The sequence below is a fragment of the Aquarana catesbeiana genome, linkage group LG10 (genome assembly GCF_042186555.1).
Source record: "Aquarana catesbeiana isolate 2022-GZ linkage group LG10, ASM4218655v1, whole genome shotgun sequence".
Taxonomy (NCBI): Eukaryota; Metazoa; Chordata; class Amphibia; order Anura; family Ranidae; genus Aquarana; species Aquarana catesbeiana.
The window spans coordinates 227,365,550-227,373,645 of record NC_133333.1 but is presented as its reverse complement, the minus strand read 5'-3'; the positions used below and the strand labels follow the sequence as shown (position 1 = coordinate 227,373,645).

Sequence of the window (8,096 nt, the reverse complement as noted above, 5' to 3'; positions counted from 1 at the left end):
CATACCAGAGTACTGTGGGGCATTGCAAAGGGCATTGCAGAGCATTGCAGGGCATGCAGAGTAGTGGGGATGGCTGAGCATGGATGGATGGATGGCTGGATGTCTCTGTGCAGCGCTGTGGGCACTACACATGCAGCCCACAACGCTGCAGCCATCCATCCATCCCCCTCTCCGCTCACAGTGTACCGATCGGTACACAGGAGGGGAGGAGAGGAACTGGTGTCATCAGATGACGCCGGTTTGTTTACATGTGATCGCTCCGTCATTTGACGGAGCGATCACATGGTAAACGGCCGCGATCAGCGGCCATTTACCGGGACCTGTGATGCGCCGGGTCCTCTGGACCCGGCGGTCACGGATGCTCTCGAGTGCGCGCCCTAGGGGGCGCGCGAGAGCAGAATTCTGGGAGGACGTCCCTGGACGTCCTCCCAGAGTTAAACAACCGCCCTGTAGCCGTCATTTGGCTATGGGCCGGTTGTTAAGTGGTTAAGGTTAATGTGATACTAAATATGGGAGCTCTCTAAATATTGTAATAACTTTATTAAGTTATATTTATATATTATACTTTATTAAGTTAATCTCTGATTTAGTATAGTTATAAAGCGCGCATTGAATAGGATAGTGCTCATAGTGAGATCAATTCACTCTGATAGTTATCCTATTTACTTTATTACATTACTCACAAGTTATTTCAGACACTTTATATCTGTATAATATCTTTGTAAGATAAGGTTCAGTTGACTGTCAGACTATGTTGGTTTGACAGTACAACCATTGTAGTGTTTAACCTTTAAAGCAATTACAGTAAATAAAGGTTCTTATTCAAGTACAACTGTGTGAGTGTTGTTTCCTCTGCATCATTCAGCAAGTGGAGGTTAAGGTACAGACAAACAGGTATATTGCAGTGTGTACTGTGAACTTGCCATTAAGGTTTTGTCTTGACTGCACACTATTACACCACAGCTGTGTCAGGGGGACTGAGATAAATAAAGGGGTAATAAAGCAGTACAGGCCCAAATAAATCAGCAGCTCCTTCGGGGGTCAGTGCTACATATAAATATATATATATATATATATATATCTTCTACATATGGAAAAGGTGAAATTATATAAGGTTTTTATATTCGTAAAAGTTTATGCTGTTATAAGCTTCATAGGCAGTTCTATGTAGAACTCACATATGGGAGTAACTAAGAGTGAGCTGAGTTTTACTTTCCCCCTTCTGTGAGAAGGAAGATTTTTAGATGCTAAAAGTTTCAAAGTTTTAGTTAAAGATCATCATTTCTTTATATTACAACATTTCTTGATTAGGATTATTATTAAGAACATTGTGTTTAATATACTTACTGATTTATAGTATTTGATTTAGATGTTAAAAAGAAACGTATATTGTATATGTTTAAATTTACACTTATTCATAGCAGTTTTCCTCAACATCCTGTGTTAGATTGAGTGACCCCCCACCCTTGTCAGAAAGGTGAGAGGGAACATGCTCATTGAAAGCCCGGGAATTTCTGTAGAACTACAAGGCAAATAAGGAACATTGAATTAGCCTCTTTTAGGAAAAGTGGGGGCTAGTATAAGAGCAGACACGAGGAGGCTGTCTCTTGAATGCTTCACACACTCACACTCACACTTGGAGACATGGAAGGAAACTGATTCAGGTACACACAGATACATATTTGATTCAATCTTCATTTTAAGAATAATCACATGGAGACAGACAGATAGAAAGAAAGGAGAGAGGAGAGGAGATAAGATTGGGGAGAGTCCACGGGGGGGGATTGAAGAGACCGGAGAAGGATGGAAGAGACGATCGTCTGACTGTCGGACAGAGTACAGCTCCCAGCGGGGAGATCACACATTGGTATGAAATGATCGGAGAAGTCCCACAACTCCAACACACACGTGTCCGTCTCTGCTGATCTCCCCCGATCCTTCACTGATGCTTCCCCTCCGCCTCCCCGCCATTGTCCGCCCAGCTGTCACTTCTCTCCCCAGAGATCGGTGATCACTGGACTCATGGCCACCCTGGCTCCAGCCCCCACCCCACCTCCCCCCCGGGTCTACTTCCAATCCTCCTCCAGTGAGACTGCCGAGCAGCAGCCGGAGAGGAGACATCCGGGGAAAGTCACCATCAAGTGTGACCAAAAGGAGCTGAGGAAGAGGCTGCGGCTGGAGGAGTGGATCCTGGATCAACTGGTCCTTCTCTTTCATTTTTTTAATTTCTTTATTTTATTTTAGTTGTCATACATATAGAGAAATAAACAATTTCATTAATCCATCAATCATATGAGTTCCAACTAATCCATTCAAACTCCAATTAACAGCATTACTCCTATCTTAAATACATCTACAGAAAAAACAATAACTAGTTATTTGAGATAGTCCCCATTCTCTCTTCCGTTAGACCTGCTTCTCTTGTATGCCCTGACTATATACTTTACTAAAACCTCTACATATCTTAAGAGGCAAAAGGAGAAAATAAGAAGCCCCATGAGGGAAAGAATTCCTAAAAAAAAAAAAAGAGAAAAAAGACAGAAAGAGAGAAGCAAAAAAAAACACACTGATAGGGGAGAGGGAGTCGGAGTTGGAGGGGAGATGTACCAAGGAAAAGGCGAGTTTACTATACCATCATCCACGGAAGTGAGGTAACCCCCAAGGCCCCACACTCTCTTTTTCAAATACTCTCAGGAGCAAAGAGGGAACTCCTTTCCTCCGAGAATTTAAATGTATTCTATTGGCCCCAAGTTTCTAAATATGTCTCCTTTCAATTTTGAGCCGGTAATAACAAATCCTCCATCCTATTAACCTCTTCAATTCGTGTGACCCATGTAAGAATTGTGGGAGGGTACGTATCTCTCCACTGCCGTACGATACATGATCTAGCGGCGTTAATAAGATGGCGCAAAATTAATTTACTATATGTTTCCCCCGGTATGTTTGAGACATGTAACAAAAATAGGGCTGAATCTTCTGGGAGGTTATACACAGTAAATTTCTGTGTTATCCGCCGTATCGCCCTCCAGAAGTACTCCAGTTTTGGGCAGGACCAAAGAACGTGGAGTAGTGTCCCTCTTTCCTCCTGACACCTCCAACATTTGTCCGGGATCTCCGGAAAGAATTTATTAAGTAATGAGGGTGTACGGTACTATCTTTTCATTATTTTAAAATTAGTTTCTTGGATTCTTGTGGATATTGAAGATTTCAATTCAAGATTTACTATCTGCCTATTGTGTGCCTGTGTGAACGTCCTGTCTAATGTCCTTTCCCACTTCCTTATATATGGAGGGACATAATCCTCTTGGAGGGCAACCAGTAGTGCATACATTTGCGAGATTAAGTGAGAGCAGGGCCCCGTCCCTCTGTCTGGAGGGTGGAGAGTGTTAAGGAAATGTCGCAACTGGGTTCCACTCTGGAAATCAAGACAGAAACGGTCGTTGGATGAGGTTAGTTCAGGTAATGAGGGCCATGTCCCGGTCGATATTTGTATAAAATGCGAGGCCTGAAAACACTGTGAGTCTGAAAGTTTCCTGAAGGGTCCCTCCTGTAGTCACGGAGGGAAATGAGGATTCCCTACAATAGGGTATAGGGGGGAGTTGACAGATGATAATAAAGTGGTGGAACATATTCGGGAGCAAATACGCAGGGTAGGGCCCAAGGTTGGGTGCTTCTTGAGAGCTCAACTCAGGTTTCCAAAGCACCAAACCGCACGACGCAATGGGACCTCACACTTTCCTTGATTTTTGGCCATATTTTAAAGCTTGCATGCCTACACCTGATAATATTTCTGCATATTGGGTACCGCTACCCCCCCATATTGTCTAGGCATTGTCATTAAACAGCGTTGAATTCTGGGCCTTTTATGGGCCCAAATGAATTCAGTTATCATCTTATTAGCCTGTTTAAAAAAGAGAGGAGTGGATCCTGGATCAGCTGGTTCTTCTCTATGACTGCCAGGAAGAAGAAATCCCAGAACTGGAAATTGATGTGGATGAATTGTTACACATGGAGACGGATGAGCAGAGAGGAGAGAGGGTGAAGAAACTTCTTAATGAGTGCTATAAACCAACAGAGGCCTTTGTAACTGGGTTACTGGAGAAGATTCAGGGAATGCAGAAGCTAAGCACTCCACGAAAGAAGTGATTTGCTAGCAAGTTCAGAGATAAGAGGACAGCGCCTCCACTTCATTCTGGTAGCAGTGCAGAAATGCAAGCTGTCAGGGTTACAGGCTCCCCCCCTGCACAGATGGATGTGTGTGGCTGCTAGCAGCCCACTTGGGACATGTAATGCAGGGGAACCGCTTTTTATATAATGTTTTTGTAGAAATCTTTTTTAATTAAATAAAAGTGTTATGAAATTCTGCGTATTCATTGTACTCCCATTTCCTAAGTGTGTGTGTTGCATTTTCTCTGAGTTTCTGCAGTGTCTCATGGGGTCACTGCCTGGTGATGACACTTGGGAGATAATTGCTATTAAAAAATAGCTTTCCATTTAAAAAAAAAAAAAATAATCACATTATTGATGCTATTTTTTATATACTACATTTGATATTGTTCTTGTAACATTTTGCTATTTTATTATTAAATCAATTTTGGAGTTTTCACACGAGAACTGAACAGATTTTCTTGGAACTTTCCTCATCAATATGAATTATTGAAATATAGTTGTTAATACAGTAATAACTCGAACTTTTACATGATCTCCATAATTTTTTTTTTATCGTCGTGATCTCCAGAATCTTTTTTTTTCCTTTTTTTTATAGTGATCTCCATAATTTTTTTTTCTCATGATCTCCAGAATAATCTATTTTTTTTTTTCTAATGATCTCCATAATTTTTTTTTCTCGTGATCTTCAGAATAATCTTTTTTTTTCTAGTGATCTCCATAATTTTTTTTTTTTCATTTTGTGTGTCAAGTTACCACAACACCATTATTATCTTGTATTTTTTAACCTCAAAGATACAACTATGTTGGTGTCCCTTGTTAATTTGACATTGCAATTTTGAAATGTACCTGCCTACTCATAAACAAACTGTCCTTTTTGAAGTATAACACATAGCCAAGTATTTGTCAAAACAAAAATTTTGAATTTAATAGGGGGGAGCACAAGGTCATGACAAAATAAAGAGGAAGGCAACGCTGGAGAAACAGTTGGAATTGGAGAAGCATTTGTACCCCAGGGCAGACATCAATTATTTGACTGTCAAAATTGGTAACCTGAGGAGTCCATTTAATATGGAACACAATATGGTCCAGGACTCTGAGAGATCAGGAGCAGCAGCAGATGAAATATATGTCCCGAGGCTGTGTTCTTACAACAGCCTGCGTTTTTTGCTGAACGTCCGAGAAGAAGCTACATCATTTTGTCACGGAGAAACGCGTTGACGTCACTACGCAGCCTGCCCGAGAGAGTTGAAGGCTCTGATGAGCCGACAAATGAGAGGAGAGGACCGGAGCTTTTGATTAGCTTTTGATTAGCCGCATGGATCGGCGCTCCGAGTGAACCGGACTATGGATAACCAATTGGTGTCACTGGACCCATCAAGGTGACGGCACGAGATGTCAGCCTCATTTCTAATGCAGCAGGCCAGCACATGAGTGCGAAAGAGCTATATGAACTATGATAGCAGCACTGACTACTGGGAGGCAACTTGAGGACGGCTCGGTAACATATAGATACCACTGCTATCATACACAACTGTGCCAATATCTCTAACTGGGTATCAGGTCACCAGACCCATTGTTGGAATCCCGCTTTTTAGTTTTGAATGGCTGTTCAATACTAGGACTGTTAACCCTTTATCTGGATACTGGATTAATTATAGAACTTATTATCTCAGCACTGCCCTATTACCATCAGCTGATAACAATTTCCAGATTGAAAATCACCTAATACACATTTTCTGTGAGGCACAGGACTGCCGTTTGCCTCATTAAAGAGATAAGAGTTTACTTATGCACCCTTTGAGATTGCCTTAATGATCTGGTTCTCCATATAACGGCATTACCAGATTTGGGATTTAGGAAATAGGACGGCACCAGCACTCTTTCCTCTAATTTCTCTCTATTCTCCAACTGTCTCAGCCCTTACCTGATCCCCCCCCAAATTCACACCTTAGCCCCACTTAGCACCACCATTTCGTAAATGGGTCCACTATGTCCAATTGGCTAAGTGTCATGAAGGACTGAGACAATTGCTCGGATTAGGCTAGCAGGAGTATTGTTATATGTATGTTTTGTTTGTCTGTCTGTGTCCGCAATATTTGTAGTTACTGGCAATAATTTTTGCAATACCATTAATAATGTGCACCTTATGTTTTATAATTGAATAAACTGTAATGCTTTTTAATTAATTGTATCCCTGATGATTCTGTTGCATCAAGTAACCCCTTTCAGGGCCCGTCTCTAAACGGGCTGTTTTACCATACCCGTTCCCCCCCCCCTTAACTTTTTTGGTGTTTATACATGTATATGGTTACAGCAACAGTACCTTAATTGGTACAGGGTTTAGTATCGGCCATTTTACTTCATGACCAGATACAGGTGATTACTCGCGCATCCCCATTCCCCCCAACCCTTCCCCCATACCCCCTTGTGACTACTCACAAACAAACTGTCCTTTTTGAAGTATAACACATAGCCAAGTATTTGTCAAAACAAACATTTTGAATTTAATAGGGAGCACAAGGTCATAACAAAATAAAGAGGAAGGCAATGCTGGAGAAACAGTTGGAATTGGTGAAGCCTTTGTACCCCAGGGCAGACATCAATTATTTGACTGTCAAAATTGGTAACCTGAGGAGTCCATTTAATATGGAACACAATATGGTCCAGGACTCCGAGAGATCAGGAGCAGCAGCAGATGACATATATGTCCCGAGGCTGTGGTCTTACAACAGCCTGCGTTTTTTGCCAGACCACACCGAACCCAGGCCATCACTCTCAACACTTCCTTCCACACTTCCTTCCATGCTGCTGTGGTGGGTGGGGTGGCTGTGGTGTTGGTGGTGTTGGTGGAGGAGCATGGTCCAACTCACACAGGTGTGTTTGAGGTGTGAGTTCGCCTCTTGTCCCCTTGTTTAGGGCCTTGAGAATAATCTCTTCGCATATATTGTGTTGGGCCTCCTCCATGTATTCTAATTTGCTGGCAGTGACGCATCCAAACTCCTCGTGGACACCAGGGGTCCTGGTAATTGCTGCAGTAGCCTGTTTTAGGAAAGCAGCCACGGACTCCTCCAGATTCTTTGCCTTCCTGGTCCTTTTGGTTGGAGGGCGGAGGGGAGGAACCTGGGATTCTGTCAGGCTGCTTGCCACAGCCTCCTCCTGGCTGAGACTTTCTTTTATATGAAAATGGTACATAGTTTTAGGTTTTTGGTCATCACACACAATTTTGAGCTCATGACTGTTGCAAATTGAAAGTTAACAATTAGAAAAGACTATCATTCTGACCCCTGCATTTTTCATTCTTGTTGAAAAATCGGCATGGGGGTCCCCCCAAATCCATACCAGACCCTTATCCAAGCACGCAGCCCGGCCGGTCAGGAAAGGGGGTGGGGACGAGCGCGTGCCCCCCCTCCTGAGCCATACCAGGCCACATGCCCTCAACATGGGGGGTGGGCGCTTTGGGGGAGGGGGGCACCCTTCGGGCCCCCCCACCCCAAAGCACCTTGTCCCCATGTTGATGAGGACAAGGGCCTCTTCCCAACAACCCTGGCCGTTGGTTGTAGGGGTCTGCGGTCGGAGGGCCTATTGGTATCCGGGAGCCCCCTTTAATAAGGGGGCCCCCAAATCCCGGCCCCCCACCCTATGTGTATGAGTATGGGGTACATGGTACCACTACCCATTCACCTAGAGAATAAAAGTGTCAATAAAAAAAAAAAAACACACTACACAGGTTTTAGAAGTAATTTATTAGGCAGCTCCGGGGGTCTTCTTCCGACTTCTGGGGTCTTCTGCCTACTTCGGGGGTCTCTTAGGCCTCCTCTCTCTCTCTCCGGTGTCATCTCCGCGCTCTCTGGTTCTTCTCCGGTGCCTTCTTCCTTCTGCCGGGCTCCTCCGCTGTCTTCTGCTCTTTTGCCACTCTTTTGCTAATG

At 43.4% G+C, this 8,096-nt stretch overlaps 1 pseudogene; it reads left to right on the top strand.

Moving 5' to 3' along the window:
• The first annotated feature begins 2,022 nt into the window (after positions 1–2,022).
• LOC141109899 (protein phosphatase 1 regulatory subunit 14B pseudogene) lies at positions 2,023–4,239 on the top strand (annotated as a pseudogene).
• The last annotated feature ends 3,857 nt before the right edge of the window (positions 4,240–8,096 follow it).